Source organism: Haliotis asinina, chromosome 6, assembly GCF_037392515.1.
Source record: "Haliotis asinina isolate JCU_RB_2024 chromosome 6, JCU_Hal_asi_v2, whole genome shotgun sequence".
In the NCBI taxonomy this organism is placed as follows: Eukaryota; Metazoa; Mollusca; class Gastropoda; order Lepetellida; family Haliotidae; genus Haliotis; species Haliotis asinina.
Genome location: NC_090285.1, coordinates 42,620,485 through 42,636,729, shown reverse-complemented (window position 1 = coordinate 42,636,729; position 16,245 = coordinate 42,620,485). Strand labels below are relative to the sequence as shown.

At 44.7% G+C, this 16,245-nt stretch overlaps 5 non-coding genes across 5 annotated transcripts; all 5 read right to left on the bottom strand.

Moving 5' to 3' along the window:
* Positions 1–1,460: 1,460 nt before the first annotated feature.
* On the bottom strand, positions 1,461–1,579 carry LOC137288380 (5S ribosomal RNA). The gene has a single exon (XR_010957154.1). It is a non-coding gene; the product is annotated as a 5S ribosomal RNA (ribosomal RNA).
* A 3,130-nt stretch (positions 1,580–4,709) lies between these two features.
* Positions 4,710–4,828, bottom strand: LOC137288379 (5S ribosomal RNA). Its single transcript, XR_010957153.1, has one exon. It is a non-coding gene; the product is annotated as a 5S ribosomal RNA (ribosomal RNA).
* Positions 4,829–7,958: 3,130 nt separating this feature from the next.
* LOC137288333 (5S ribosomal RNA) lies at positions 7,959–8,077 on the bottom strand. The gene has a single exon (XR_010957110.1). It is a non-coding gene; the product is annotated as a 5S ribosomal RNA (ribosomal RNA).
* Positions 8,078–11,207: 3,130 nt separating this feature from the next.
* Positions 11,208–11,326, bottom strand: LOC137288331 (5S ribosomal RNA). The gene has a single exon (XR_010957109.1). It is a non-coding gene; the product is annotated as a 5S ribosomal RNA (ribosomal RNA).
* A 3,130-nt stretch (positions 11,327–14,456) lies between these two features.
* LOC137288330 (5S ribosomal RNA) lies at positions 14,457–14,575 on the bottom strand. The gene has a single exon (XR_010957108.1). It is a non-coding gene; the product is annotated as a 5S ribosomal RNA (ribosomal RNA).
* Positions 14,576–16,245: the final 1,670 nt, after the last annotated feature.

Below are 16,245 nucleotides of genomic sequence, written 5' to 3'. Positions count from 1 at the left end.
TCAAGACCCCCAAGAAGAAGGCCACCAAGCCAAAGAAGGCCTAAGGTCTCTTTGTCTCGCCTTCGCTCCACATTTCTGTGGTCCAAAGGCCCTTTTCAGGGCCATCCAAATACCCCAAAAGAAAACTTGAAAACACTGATAACAAAACAATGCCATTTATTTCAGCAGCATAGAAATAACAAAGAATGCGTGTCAGCGATAGCAGGTATAGTGTGAATGATGGCTTAGACTGATCATAATTACAAAATGAGCCTTAACCGTAAAGGTGAGGCAAAGAAACCGTTGCCCAAGGTAGGTGTCGGTAAAACCATATACATTGAGCAAAAGCATATACAGCATTGAGCAAAGAAGGATTTGATAAGTATGTTCCTACATTGATATGATAGTGGGCGTTCCAAACCCTACCCCATCTAATGGCCGGTGTGTCTTGTTTTGTTTCACTTAGACCCATCAAAATACATAACCCCACATACACATTACACTCAAGCCAGATACCCGACCCTAAAATAAACAAAGGAAAATAAACGCAAAGACTACAAAAGTTTAACATAAACAAAGCAAGATGTGAAGCAAAGAATGCAAATTGTATATGTATCATGTAAAGTGTTGATGATATCAGATATCGTCAATACAGATTTCCTTTTATGTGTGTACATGTAGCTCCACAAGCACGTTGACATCCACCGGGTGTTTTACCGACACACACCTCGCCTATGCAGGACTAGGGCGACAAGAGTTGTGCACCCTTGGTCGTGTGAGGCGTGTGCGTTTGACATTCGCCCCAATGCCTGCAACACTGCTGTTATGTGTCAAAGTAAAGGTACGGAAATACTGTCTAATACATGTAAAGTACGTCTGCGTGACCTAGCTAGAACTGCAAACATAAAATAGCTGACTGATTCACCACCCAGCCGCATCGTCATGCCATGTGTGTTTAGAAAGCAGGGAATCACTGTGGGCTTGCTGTCACAGATTTGAAAGTAATTTTCCTACAGCAAACCAGTGAATCCTATAGCAGGCGTTCAATGCGATTTACCTTTTCCTTATTATCTCATCTGCATAGGCAAAGAGTTGTGCGCTGAGACCTGATACAAACAACATTGTGATGTGACATAAGCAGCCTTTAATATACGAAAGTAAGATCGTAAATGACATGTTTGATTGTCGGAGTACAGTGACACTTTCATGTGGCGAATGAAACATACATGCCTTCAGAGTAGATGATGAGTAGTCGAGTGAACTGACGGGGGAAAATGGTGAGAAGTATAACTGAAAAGTCCTCGGTATGTAAGTGTGTAAGAACAAATCGTTCACAAGCATATTCAGGCATGCAGGAGTTTGCCCATTCAAAACGAAATAGAATGTATCATGACTTTCCGATGTCAATGATACACATGCACCTTGTGGTGGAAATACAAACAAATAAAAAAAAATATACATAAAAAAGGAGAAAATGAAAATGTCTACTGCACCCGGTGTTCCCAGGCGGTCACCCATCCAAGTACTATCCGGGCCCGACGTTGCTTAACTTCGGTGATCGGACGAGAACCGGTGTTTTCAACGTGGTATGGCCGTAGACAACGCTCACAGGCAAACTTCGGCTACATATACACACGGGGTAGTGGGGAAGGGACATTGCGATCAAACAGCATCCTCGCATTTTCAGTGGGTTTACACAATCATGTGTTTTCATGTTGGAGTGTTATCTTTACAGTATCTGGCAAGTATTTGGTACTTGTGATACATATGAACGCTGTTTCTGTGCGCATCTGCTGCGAGAAAGGACACACTACTTCGCCCGCCCCCTCGCCCCAAACATCCAGTTTTCGCCCGCCCAATAGAGATCGTGCATGCAGCCTATGTTGTTTTTCGAATAAAATTAATATGAAAACGATGACGGCCCATACTGTCGTGATGTCAAGAAAGTCGGGTTAATCGTGGCAGGCAAAAATAGTTAATCTGTGACGATCGACTGCTGGTATCGTTCTGTACAGCGTCTTGTATAATAGATGTCCATCTTACTCTACATACTGGGGTTCGCGCCCCGTTTGTGTGCCGAGATTCGCGTCTTGGAACACCGTTTCATTGAAAGAAACATCCTAGCTACTTACTTATGAGGCAAAAAGCAAATTTCAACAGTAAATGCAGTGCCCCAGATCATGTGTTCAGTAACAGTGTCGAATGTTTTCTCTCGCAAAATGGCGAACTTGTCAGATAAACGTGCTTCATTGCCTTTGTTTGGGTGCTTGTTTTAGCGTCTGAGAGGCAGTAATGAGTTATGTTGGGGTTTACCTTCATAGTTAGATATCTTGAGAAACGACATACAACATTTGAAATGATTGAATTTGAGTCTAAAGCCTCGAAATGTACTTTTGAAACGAACGATGTCTACATTTTTGCCTCGATGGCTTCACTGAAAATAGCCCGTGTGGCTTCACCATTCACCTGTGAGTGTTGTTATTGCAACAGACATGTAGCCAAATGATTTTTGCATCCAGTCATGAAGTTAAAATAGAAACTTTCCACGATGAAGAAGTGATTATTCGGATACAAATGCACGAGAAAGCACACACGCTCCCGAGCTAGCAGCTAGCAGCCACAACATGCAGGGTGTCTCCTCCGACGTCCGCGCCTCTGTAGTATCACCCGGGCTGGCTGTCGGGGAGAGGCATTCGCTCTCCGTGCTCCGTTTGTAGCTGACGTGACTTTCTGCACTCAAACCTACCACTATGGCTGATGTTGCTGCTGCCCCCGCTGCTGTCAAGACTCCCAAGAAGAAAGCTGCTGCCAAGCCGAAGAAGGTTGCCGCACATCCCACCTATGTGGATATGATCAAGAAAGCTATTTCATCCTTGAAGGAGAGGGGTGGTTCTTCCCGACAGGCTATACTGAAATACATCCTGGCCAACTACAAAGTTGGTGACAACCAGGTCGCCATCAATGCTCGCGTCAAGGTTGCTTTGAAAAATGGAGTCAAGAATGGTGCACTGAAGCAATCAAAGGGAACTGGAGCTGCTGGGTCCTTCCGTCTTGGCGAGGTGAAGAAAGCCGAAAAACCCAAGAAGGCTAAGCCTGCTGCCAAGCCAAAGAAGGCTGCCAAATCTCCCAAGAAAGTCAAGAAGCCAGTTGCTGCCAAGAAGCCAAAGACAGCCGCTAAGAAGGCCGCCAAGTCACCAAAGAAGGTGAAAGCTGCAGCCAAGCCCAAGAAGGCAAAGACCCCTAAGAAGGCAGCTGCCAAACCCAAGAAGGTCAAGACCCCCAAGAAGAAGGCCACCAAGCCAAAGAAGGCCTAAGGTCTCTTTGTCTCGCCTTCGCTCCACATTTCTGTGGTCCAAAGGCCCTTTTCAGGGCCATCCAAATACCCCAAAAGAAAACTTGAAAACACTGATAACAAAACAATGCCATTTATTTCAGCAGCATAGAAATAACAAAGAATGCGTGTCAGCGATAGCAGGTATAGTGTGAATGATGGCTTAGACTGATCATAATTACAAAATGAGCCTTAACCGTAAAGGTGAGGCAAAGAAACCGTTGCCCAAGGTAGGTGTCGGTAAAACCATATACATTGAGCAAAAGCATATACAGCATTGAGCAAAGAAGGATTTGATAAGTATGTTCCTACATTGATATGATAGTGGGCGTTCCAAACCCTACCCCATCTAATGGCCGGTGTGTCTTGTTTTGTTTCACTTAGACCCATCAAAATACATAACCCCACATACACATTACACTCAAGCCAGATACCCGACCCTAAAATAATCAAAGGAAAATAAACGCAAAGACTACAAAAGTTTAACATAAACAAAGCAAGATGTGAAGCAAAGAATGCAAATTGTATATGTATCATGTAAAGTGTTGATGATATCAGATATCGTCAATACAGATTTCCTTTTATGTGTGTACATGTAGCTCCACAAGCACGTTGACATCCACCGGGTGTTTTACCGACACACACCTCGCCTATGCAGGACTAGGGCGACAAGAGTTGTGCACCCTTGGTCGTGTGAGGCGTGTGCGTTTGACATTCGCCCCAATGCCTGCAACACTGCTGTTATGTGTCAAAGTAAAGGTACGGAAATACTGTCTAATACATGTAAAGTACGTCTGCGTGACCTAGCTAGAACTGCAAACATAAAATAGCTGACTGATTCACCACCCAGCCGCATCGTCATGCCATGTGTGTTTAGAAAGCAGGGAATCACTGTGGGCTTGCTGTCACAGATTTGAAAGTAATTTTCCTACAGCAAACCAGTGAATCCTATAGCAGGCGTTCAATGCGATTTACCTTTTCCTTATTATCTCATCTGCATAGGCAAAGAGTTGTGCGCTGAGACCTGATACAAACAACATTGTGATGTGACATAAGCAGCCTTTAATATACGAAAGTAAGATCGTAAATGACATGTTTGATTGTCGGAGTACAGTGACACTTTCATGTGGCGAATGAAACATACATGCCTTCAGAGTAGATGATGAGTAGTCGAGTGAACTGACGGGGGAAAATGGTGAGAAGTATAACTGAAAAGTCCTCGGTATGTAAGTGTGTAAGAACAAATCGTTCACAAGCATATTCAGGCATGCAGGAGTTTGCCCATTCAAAACGAAATAGAATGTATCATGACTTTCCGATGTCAATGATACACATGCACCTTGTGGTGGAAATACAAACAAATAAAAAAAAATATACATAAAAAAGGAGAAAATGAAAATGTCTACTGCACCCGGTGTTCCCAGGCGGTCACCCATCCAAGTACTATCCGGGCCCGACGTTGCTTAACTTCGGTGATCGGACGAGAACCGGTGTTTTCAACGTGGTATGGCCGTAGACAACGCTCACAGGCAAACTTCGGCTACATATACACACGGGGTAGTGGGGAAGGGACATTGCGATCAAACAGCATCCTCGCATTTTCAGTGGGTTTACACAATCATGTGTTTTCATGTTGGAGTGTTATCTTTACAGTATCTGGCAAGTATTTGGTACTTGTGATACATATGAACGCTGTTTCTGTGCGCATCTGCTGCGAGAAAGGACACACTACTTCGCCCGCCCCCTCGCCCCAAACATCCAGTTTTCGCCCGCCCAATAGAGATCGTGCATGCAGCCTATGTTGTTTTTCGAATAAAATTAATATGAAAACGATGACGGCCCATACTGTCGTGATGTCAAGAAAGTCGGGTTAATCGTGGCAGGCAAAAATAGTTAATCTGTGACGATCGACTGCTGGTATCGTTCTGTACAGCGTCTTGTATAATAGATGTCCATCTTACTCTACATACTGGGGTTCGCGCCCCGTTTGTGTGCCGAGATTCGCGTCTTGGAACACCGTTTCATTGAAAGAAACATCCTAGCTACTTACTTATGAGGCAAAAAGCAAATTTCAACAGTAAATGTAGTGCCCCAGATCATGTGTTCAGTAACAGTGTCGAATGTTTTCTCTCGCAAAATGGCGAACTTGTCAGATAAACGTGCTTCATTGCCTTTGTTTGGGTGCTTGTTTTAGCGTCTGAGAGGCAGTAATGAGTTATGTTGGGGTTTACCTTCATAGTTAGATATCTTGAGAAACGACATACAACATTTGAAATGATTGAATTTGAGTCTAAAGCCTCGAAATGTACTTTTGAAACGAACGATGTCTACATTTTTGCCTCGATGGCTTCACTGAAAATAGCCCGTGTGGCTTCACCATTCACCTGTGAGTGTTGTTATTGTAACAGACATGTAGCCAAATGATTTTTGCATCCAGTCATGAAGTTAAAATAGAAACTTTCCTCGAATAAGAAGTGATTATTCGGATACAAATGCACGAGAAAGCACACACGCTCCCGAGCTAGCAGCTAGCAGCCACAACATGCAGGGTGTCTCCTCCGACGTCCGCGCCTCTGTAGTATCACCCGGGCTGGCTGTCGGGGAGAGGCATTCGCTCTCCGTGCTCCGTTTGTAGCTGACGTGACTTTCTGCACTCAAACCTACCACTATGGCTGATGTTGCTGCTGCCCCCGCTGCTGTCAAGACTCCCAAGAAGAAAGCTGCTGCCAAGCCGAAGAAGGTTGCCGCACATCCCACCTATGTGGATATGATCAAGAAAGCTATTTCATCCTTGAAGGAGAGGGGTGGTTCTTCCCGACAGGCTATACTGAAATACATCCTGGCCAACTACAAAGTTGGTGACAACCAGGTCGCCATCAATGCTCGCGTCAAGGTTGCTTTGAAAAATGGAGTCAAGAATGGTGCACTGAAGCAATCAAAGGGAACTGGAGCTGCTGGGTCCTTCCGTCTTGGCGAGGTGAAGAAAGCCGAAAAACCCAAGAAGGCTAAGCCTGCTGCCAAGCCAAAGAAGGCTGCCAAATCTCCCAAGAAAGTCAAGAAGCCAGTTGCTGCCAAGAAGCCAAAGACAGCCGCTAAGAAGGCCGCCAAGTCACCAAAGAAGGTGAAAGCTGCAGCCAAGCCCAAGAAGGCAAAGACCCCTAAGAAGGCAGCTGCCAAACCCAAGAAGGTCAAGACCCCCAAGAAGAAGGCCACCAAGCCAAAGAAGGCCTAAGGTCTCTTTGTCTCGCCTTCGCTCCACATTTCTGTGGTCCAAAGGCCCTTTTCAGGGCCATCCAAATACCCCAAAAGAAAACTTGAAAACACTGATAACAAAACAATGCCATTTATTTCAGCAGCATAGAAATAACAAAGAATGCGTGTCAGCGATAGCAGGTATAGTGTGAATGATGGCTTAGACTGATCATAATTACAAAATGAGCCTTAACCGTAAAGGTGAGGCAAAGAAACCGTTGCCCAAGGTAGGTGTCGGTAAAACCATATACATTGAGCAAAAGCATATACAGCATTGAGCAAAGAAGGATTTGATAAGTATGTTCCTACATTGATATGATAGTGGGCGTTCCAAACCCTACCCCATCTAATGGCCGGTGTGTCTTGTTTTGTTTCACTTAGACCCATCAAAATACATAACCCCACATACACATTACACTCAAGCCAGATACCCGACCCTAAAATAAACAAAGGAAAATAAACGCAAAGACTACAAAAGTTTAACATAAACAAAGCAAGATGTGAAGCAAAGAATGCAAATTGTATATGTATCATGTAAAGTGTTGATGATATCAGATATCGTCAATACAGATTTCCTTTTATGTGTGTACATGTATCTCCACAAGCACGTTGACATCCACCGGGTGTTTTACCGACACACACCTCGCCTATGCAGGACTAGGGCGACAAGAGTTGTGCACCCTTGGTCGTGTGAGGCGTGTGCGTTTGACATTCGCCCCAATGCCTGCAACACTGCTGTTATGTGTCAAAGTAAAGGTACGGAAATACTGTCTAATACATGTAAAGTACGTCTGCGTGACCTAGCTAGAACTGCAAACATAAAATAGCTGACTGATTCACCACCCAGCCGCATCGTCATGCCATGTGTGTTTAGAAAGCAGGGAATCACTGTGGGCTTGCTGTCACAGATTTGAAAGTAATTTTCCTACAGCAAACCAGTGAATCCTATAGCAGGCGTTCAATGCGATTTACCTTTTCCTTATTATCTCATCTGCATAGGCAAAGAGTTGTGCGCTGAGACCTGATACAAACAACATTGTGATGTGACATAAGCAGCCTTTAATATACGAAAGTAAGATCGTAAATGACATGTTTGATTGTCGGAGTACAGTGACACTTTCATGTGGCGAATGAAACATACATGCCTTCAGAGTAGATGATGAGTAGTCGAGTGAACTGACGGGGGAAAATGGTGAGAAGTATAACTGAAAAGTCCTCGGTATGTAAGTGTGTAAGAACAAATCGTTCACAAGCATATTCAGGCATGCAGGAGTTTGCCCATTCAAAACGAAATAGAATGTATCATGACTTTCCGATGTCAATGATACACATGCACCTTGTGGTGGAAATACAAACAAATAAAAAAAAATATACATAAAAAAGGAGAAAATGAAAATGTTTACTGCACCCGGTGTTCCCAGGCGGTCACCCATCCAAGTACTCTCCGGGCCCGACGTTGCTTAACTTCGGTGATCGGACGAGAACCGGTGTTTTCAACGTGGTATGGCCGTAGACAACGCTCACAGGCAAACTTCGGCTACATATACACACGGGGTAGTGGGGAAGGGACATTGCGATCAAACAGCATCCTCGCATTTTCAGTGGGTTTACACAATCATGTGTTTTCATGTTGGAGTGTTATCTTTACAGTATCTGGCAAGTATTTGGTACTTGTGATACATATGAACGCTGTTTCTGTGCGCATCTGCTGCGAGAAAGGACACACTACTTCGCCCGCCCCCTCGCCCCAAACATCCAGTTTTCGCCCGCCCAATAGAGATCGTGCATGCAGCCTATGTTGTTTTTCGAATAAAATTAATATGAAAACGATGACGGCCCATACTGTCGTGATGTCAAGAAAGTCGGGTTAATCGTGGCAGGCAAAAATAGTTAATCTGTGACGATCGACTGCTGGTATCGTTCTGTACAGCGTCTTGTATAATAGATGTCCATCTTACTCTACATACTGGGGTTCGCGCCCCGTTTGTGTGCCGAGATTCGCGTCTTGGAACACCGTTTCATTGAAAGAAACATCCTAGCTACTTACTTATGAGGCAAAAAGCAAATTTCAACAGTAAATGTAGTGCCCCAGATCATGTGTTCAGTAACAGTGTCGAATGTTTTCTCTCGCAAAATGGCGAACTTGTCAGATAAACGTGCTTCATTGCCTTTGTTTGGGTGCTTGTTTTAGCGTCTGAGAGGCAGTAATGAGTTATGTTGGGGTTTACCTTCATAGTTAGATATCTTGAGAAACGACATACAACATTTGAAATGATTGAATTTGAGTCTAAAGCCTCGAAATGTACTTTTGAAACGAACGATGTCTACATTTTTGCCTCGATGGCTTCACTGAAAATAGCCCGTGTGGCTTCACCATTCACCTGTGAGTGTTGTTATTGTAACAGACATGTAGCCAAATGATTTTTGCATCCAGTCATGAAGTTAAAATAGAAACTTTCCTCGAATAAGAAGTGATTATTCGGATACAAATGCACGAGAAAGCACACACGCTCCCGAGCTAGCAGCTAGCAGCCACAACATGCAGGGTGTCTCCTCCGACGTCCGCGCCTCTGTAGTATCACCCGGGCTGGCTGTCGGGGAGAGGCATTCGCTCTCCGTGCTCCGTTTGTAGCTGACGTGACTTTCTGCACTCAAACCTACCACTATGGCTGATGTTGCTGCTGCCCCCGCTGCTGTCAAGACTCCCAAGAAGAAAGCTGCTGCCAAGCCGAAGAAGGTTGCCGCACATCCCACCTATGTGGATATGATCAAGAAAGCTATTTCATCCTTGAAGGAGAGGGGTGGTTCTTCCCGACAGGCTATACTGAAATACATCCTGGCCAACTACAAAGTTGGTGACAACCAGGTCGCCATCAATGCTCGCGTCAAGGTTGCTTTGAAAAATGGAGTCAAGAATGGTGCACTGAAGCAATCAAAGGGAACTGGAGCTGCTGGGTCCTTCCGTCTTGGCGAGGTGAAGAAAGCCGAAAAACCCAAGAAGGCTAAGCCTGCTGCCAAGCCAAAGAAGGCTGCCAAATCTCCCAAGAAAGTCAAGAAGCCAGTTGCTGCCAAGAAGCCAAAGACAGCCGCTAAGAAGGCCGCCAAGTCACCAAAGAAGGTGAAAGCTGCAGCCAAGCCCAAGAAGGCAAAGACCCCTAAGAAGGCAGCTGCCAAACCCAAGAAGGTCAAGACCCCCAAGAAGAAGGCCACCAAGCCAAAGAAGGCCTAAGGTCTCTTTGTCTCGCCTTCGCTCCACATTTCTGTGGTCCAAAGGCCCTTTTCAGGGCCATCCAAATACCCCAAAAGAAAACTTGAAAACACTGATAACAAAACAATGCCATTTATTTCAGCAGCATAGAAATAACAAAGAATGCGTGTCAGCGATAGCAGGTATAGTGTGAATGATGGCTTAGACTGATCATAATTACAAAATGAGCCTTAACCGTAAAGGTGAGGCAAAGAAACCGTTGCCCAAGGTAGGTGTCGGTAAAACCATATACATTGAGCAAAAGCATATACAGCATTGAGCAAAGAAGGATTTGATAAGTATGTTCCTACATTGATATGATAGTGGGCGTTCCAAACCCTACCCCATCTAATGGCCGGTGTGTCTTGTTTTGTTTCACTTAGACCCATCAAAATACATAACCCCACATACACATTACACTCAAGCCAGATACCCGACCCTAAAATAAACAAAGGAAAATAAACGCAAAGACTACAAAAGTTTAACATAAACAAAGCAAGATGTGAAGCAAAGAATGCAAATTGTATATGTATCATGTAAAGTGTTGATGATATCAGATATCGTCAATACAGATTTCCTTTTATGTGTGTACATGTATCTCCACAAGCACGTTGACATCCACCGGGTGTTTTACCGACACACACCTCGCCTATGCAGGACTAGGGCGACAAGAGTTGTGCACCCTTGGTCGTGTGAGGCGTGTGCGTTTGACATTCGCCCCAATGCCTGCAACACTGCTGTTATGTGTCAAAGTAAAGGTACGGAAATACTGTCTAATACATGTAAAGTACGTCTGCGTGACCTAGCTAGAACTGCAAACATAAAATAGCTGACTGATTCACCACCCAGCCGCATCGTCATGCCATGTGTGTTTAGAAAGCAGGGAATCACTGTGGGCTTGCTGTCACAGATTTGAAAGTAATTTTCCTACAGCAAACCAGTGAATCCTATAGCAGGCGTTCAATGCGATTTACCTTTTCCTTATTATCTCATCTGCATAGGCAAAGAGTTGTGCGCTGAGACCTGATACAAACAACATTGTGATGTGACATAAGCAGCCTTTAATATACGAAAGTAAGATCGTAAATGACATGTTTGATTGTCGGAGTACAGTGACACTTTCATGTGGCGAATGAAACATACATGCCTTCAGAGTAGATGATGAGTAGTCGAGTGAACTGACGGGGGAAAATGGTGAGAAGTATAACTGAAAAGTCCTCGGTATGTAAGTGTGTAAGAACAAATCGTTCACAAGCATATTCAGGCATGCAGGAGTTTGCCCATTCAAAACGAAATAGAATGTATCATGACTTTCCGATGTCAATGATACACATGCACCTTGTGGTGGAAATACAAACAAATAAAAAAAAATATACATAAAAAAGGAGAAAATGAAAATGTTTACTGCACCCGGTGTTCCCAGGCGGTCACCCATCCAAGTACTCTCCGGGCCCGACGTTGCTTAACTTCGGTGATCGGACGAGAACCGGTGTTTTCAACGTGGTATGGCCGTAGACAACGCTCACAGGCAAACTTCGGCTACATATACACACGGGGTAGTGGGGAAGGGACATTGCGATCAAACAGCATCCTCGCATTTTCAGTGGGTTTACACAATCATGTGTTTTCATGTTGGAGTGTTATCTTTACAGTATCTGGCAAGTATTTGGTACTTGTGATACATATGAACGCTGTTTCTGTGCGCATCTGCTGCGAGAAAGGACACACTACTTCGCCCGCCCCCTCGCCCCAAACATCCAGTTTTCGCCCGCCCAATAGAGATCGTGCATGCAGCCTATGTTGTTTTTCGAATAAAATTAATATGAAAACGATGACGGCCCATACTGTCGTGATGTCAAGAAAGTCGGGTTAATCGTGGCAGGCAAAAATAGTTAATCTGTGACGATCGACTGCTGGTATCGTTCTGTACAGCGTCTTGTATAATAGATGTCCATCTTACTCTACATACTGGGGTTCGCGCCCCGTTTGTGTGCCGAGATTCGCGTCTTGGAACACCGTTTCATTGAAAGAAACATCCTAGCTACTTACTTATGAGGCAAAAAGCAAATTTCAACAGTAAATGTAGTGCCCCAGATCATGTGTTCAGTAACAGTGTCGAATGTTTTCTCTCGCAAAATGGCGAACTTGTCAGATAAACGTGCTTCATTGCCTTTGTTTGGGTGCTTGTTTTAGCGTCTGAGAGGCAGTAATGAGTTATGTTGGGGTTTACCTTCATAGTTAGATATCTTGAGAAACGACATACAACATTTGAAATGATTGAATTTGAGTCTAAAGCCTCGAAATGTACTTTTGAAACGAACGATGTCTACATTTTTGCCTCGATGGCTTCACTGAAAATAGCCCGTGTGGCTTCACCATTCACCTGTGAGTGTTGTTATTGTAACAGACATGTAGCCAAATGATTTTTGCATCCAGTCATGAAGTTAAAATAGAAACTTTCCTCGAATAAGAAGTGATTATTCGGATACAAATGCACGAGAAAGCACACACGCTCCCGAGCTAGCAGCTAGCAGCCACAACATGCAGGGTGTCTCCTCCGACGTCCGCGCCTCTGTAGTATCACCCGGGCTGGCTGTCGGGGAGAGGCATTCGCTCTCCGTGCTCCGTTTGTAGCTGACGTGACTTTCTGCACTCAAACCTACCACTATGGCTGATGTTGCTGCTGCCCCCGCTGCTGTCAAGACTCCCAAGAAGAAAGCTGCTGCCAAGCCGAAGAAGGTTGCCGCACATCCCACCTATGTGGATATGATCAAGAAAGCTATTTCATCCTTGAAGGAGAGGGGTGGTTCTTCCCGACAGGCTATACTGAAATACATCCTGGCCAACTACAAAGTTGGTGACAACCAGGTCGCCATCAATGCTCGCGTCAAGGTTGCTTTGAAAAATGGAGTCAAGAATGGTGCACTGAAGCAATCAAAGGGAACTGGAGCTGCTGGGTCCTTCCGTCTTGGCGAGGTGAAGAAAGCCGAAAAACCCAAGAAGGCTAAGCCTGCTGCCAAGCCAAAGAAGGCTGCCAAATCTCCCAAGAAAGTCAAGAAGCCAGTTGCTGCCAAGAAGCCAAAGACAGCCGCTAAGAAGGCCGCCAAGTCACCAAAGAAGGTGAAAGCTGCAGCCAAGCCCAAGAAGGCAAAGACCCCTAAGAAGGCAGCTGCCAAACCCAAGAAGGTCAAGACCCCCAAGAAGAAGGCCACCAAGCCAAAGAAGGCCTAAGGTCTCTTTGTCTCGCCTTCGCTCCACATTTCTGTGGTCCAAAGGCCCTTTTCAGGGCCATCCAAATACCCCAAAAGAAAACTTGAAAACACTGATAACAAAACAATGCCATTTATTTCAGCAGCATAGAAATAACAAAGAATGCGTGTCAGCGATAGCAGGTATAGTGTGAATGATGGCTTAGACTGATCATAATTACAAAATGAGCCTTAACCGTAAAGGTGAGGCAAAGAAACCGTTGCCCAAGGTAGGTGTCGGTAAAACCATATACATTGAGCAAAAGCATATACAGCATTGAGCAAAGAAGGATTTGATAAGTATGTTCCTACATTGATATGATAGTGGGCGTTCCAAACCCTACCCCATCTAATGGCCGGTGTGTCTTGTTTTGTTTCACTTAGACCCATCAAAATACATAACCCCACATACACATTACACTCAAGCCAGATACCCGACCCTAAAATAAACAAAGGAAAATAAACGCAAAGACTACAAAAGTTTAACATAAACAAAGCAAGATGTGAAGCAAAGAATGCAAATTGTATATGTATCATGTAAAGTGTTGATGATATCAGATATCGTCAATACAGATTTCCTTTTATGTGTGTACATGTATCTCCACAAGCACGTTGACATCCACCGGGTGTTTTACCGACACACACCTCGCCTATGCAGGACTAGGGCGACAAGAGTTGTGCACCCTTGGTCGTGTGAGGCGTGTGCGTTTGACATTCGCCCCAATGCCTGCAACACTGCTGTTATGTGTCAAAGTAAAGGTACGGAAATACTGTCTAATACATGTAAAGTACGTCTGCGTGACCTAGCTAGAACTGCAAACATAAAATAGCTGACTGATTCACCACCCAGCCGCATCGTCATGCCATGTGTGTTTAGAAAGCAGGGAATCACTGTGGGCTTGCTGTCACAGATTTGAAAGTAATTTTCCTACAGCAAACCAGTGAATCCTATAGCAGGCGTTCAATGCGATTTACCTTTTCCTTATTATCTCATCTGCATAGGCAAAGAGTTGTGCGCTGAGACCTGATACAAACAACATTGTGATGTGACATAAGCAGCCTTTAATATACGAAAGTAAGATCGTAAATGACATGTTTGATTGTCGGAGTACAGTGACACTTTCATGTGGCGAATGAAACATACATGCCTTCAGAGTAGATGATGAGTAGTCGAGTGAACTGACGGGGGAAAATGGTGAGAAGTATAACTGAAAAGTCCTCGGTATGTAAGTGTGTAAGAACAAATCGTTCACAAGCATATTCAGGCATGCAGGAGTTTGCCCATTCAAAACGAAATAGAATGTATCATGACTTTCCGATGTCAATGATACACATGCACCTTGTGGTGGAAATACAAACAAATAAAAAAAAATATACATAAAAAAGGAGAAAATGAAAATGTTTACTGCACCCGGTGTTCCCAGGCGGTCACCCATCCAAGTACTCTCCGGGCCCGACGTTGCTTAACTTCGGTGATCGGACGAGAACCGGTGTTTTCAACGTGGTATGGCCGTAGACAACGCTCACAGGCAAACTTCGGCTACATATACACACGGGGTAGTGGGGAAGGGACATTGCGATCAAACAGCATCCTCGCATTTTCAGTGGGTTTACACAATCATGTGTTTTCATGTTGGAGTGTTATCTTTACAGTATCTGGCAAGTATTTGGTACTTGTGATACATATGAACGCTGTTTCTGTGCGCATCTGCTGCGAGAAAGGACACACTACTTCGCCCGCCCCCTCGCCCCAAACATCCAGTTTTCGCCCGCCCAATAGAGATCGTGCATGCAGCCTATGTTGTTTTTCGAATAAAATTAATATGAAAACGATGACGGCCCATACTGTCGTGATGTCAAGAAAGTCGGGTTAATCGTGGCAGGCAAAAATAGTTAATCTGTGACGATCGACTGCTGGTATCGTTCTGTACAGCGTCTTGTATAATAGATGTCCATCTTACTCTACATACTGGGGTTCGCGCCCCGTTTGTGTGCCGAGATTCGCGTCTTGGAACACCGTTTCATTGAAAGAAACATCCTAGCTACTTACTTATGAGGCAAAAAGCAAATTTCAACAGTAAATGTAGTGCCCCAGATCATGTGTTCAGTAACAGTGTCGAATGTTTTCTCTCGCAAAATGGCGAACTTGTCAGATAAACGTGCTTCATTGCCTTTGTTTGGGTGCTTGTTTTAGCGTCTGAGAGGCAGTAATGAGTTATGTTGGGGTTTACCTTCATAGTTAGATATCTTGAGAAACGACATACAACATTTGAAATGATTGAATTTGAGTCTAAAGCCTCGAAATGTACTTTTGAAACGAACGATGTCTACATTTTTGCCTCGATGGCTTCACTGAAAATAGCCCGTGTGGCTTCACCATTCACCTGTGAGTGTTGTTATTGTAACAGACATGTAGCCAAATGATTTTTGCATCCAGTCATGAAGTTAAAATAGAAACTTTCCTCGAATAAGAAGTGATTATTCGGATACAAATGCACGAGAAAGCACACACGCTCCCGAGCTAGCAGCTAGCAGCCACAACATGCAGGGTGTCTCCTCCGACGTCCGCGCCTCTGTAGTATCACCCGGGCTGGCTGTCGGGGAGAGGCATTCGCTCTCCGTGCTCCGTTTGTAGCTGACGTGACTTTCTGCACTCAAACCTACCACTATGGCTGATGTTGCTGCTGCCCCCGCTGCTGTCAAGACTCCCAAGAAGAAAGCTGCTGCCAAGCCGAAGAAGGTTGCCGCACATCCCACCTATGTGGATATGATCAAGAAAGCTATTTCATCCTTGAAGGAGAGGGGTGGTTCTTCCCGACAGGCTATACTGAAATACATCCTGGCCAACTACAAAGTTGGTGACAACCAGGTCGCCATCAATGCTCGCGTCAAGGTTGCTTTGAAAAATGGAGTCAAGAATGGTGCACTGAAGCAATCAAAGGGAACTGGAGCTGCTGGGTCCTTCCGTCTTGGCGAGGTGAAGAAAGCCGAAAAACCCAAGAAGGCTAAGCCTGCTGCCAAGCCAAAGAAGGCTGCCAAATCTCCCAAGAAAGTCAAGAAGCCAGTTGCTGCCAAGAAGCCAAAGACAGCCGCTAAGAAGGCCGCCAAGTCACCAAAGAAGGTGAAAGCTGCAGCCAAGCCCAAGAAGGCAAAGACCCCTAAGAAGGCAGCTGCCAAACCCAAGAAGG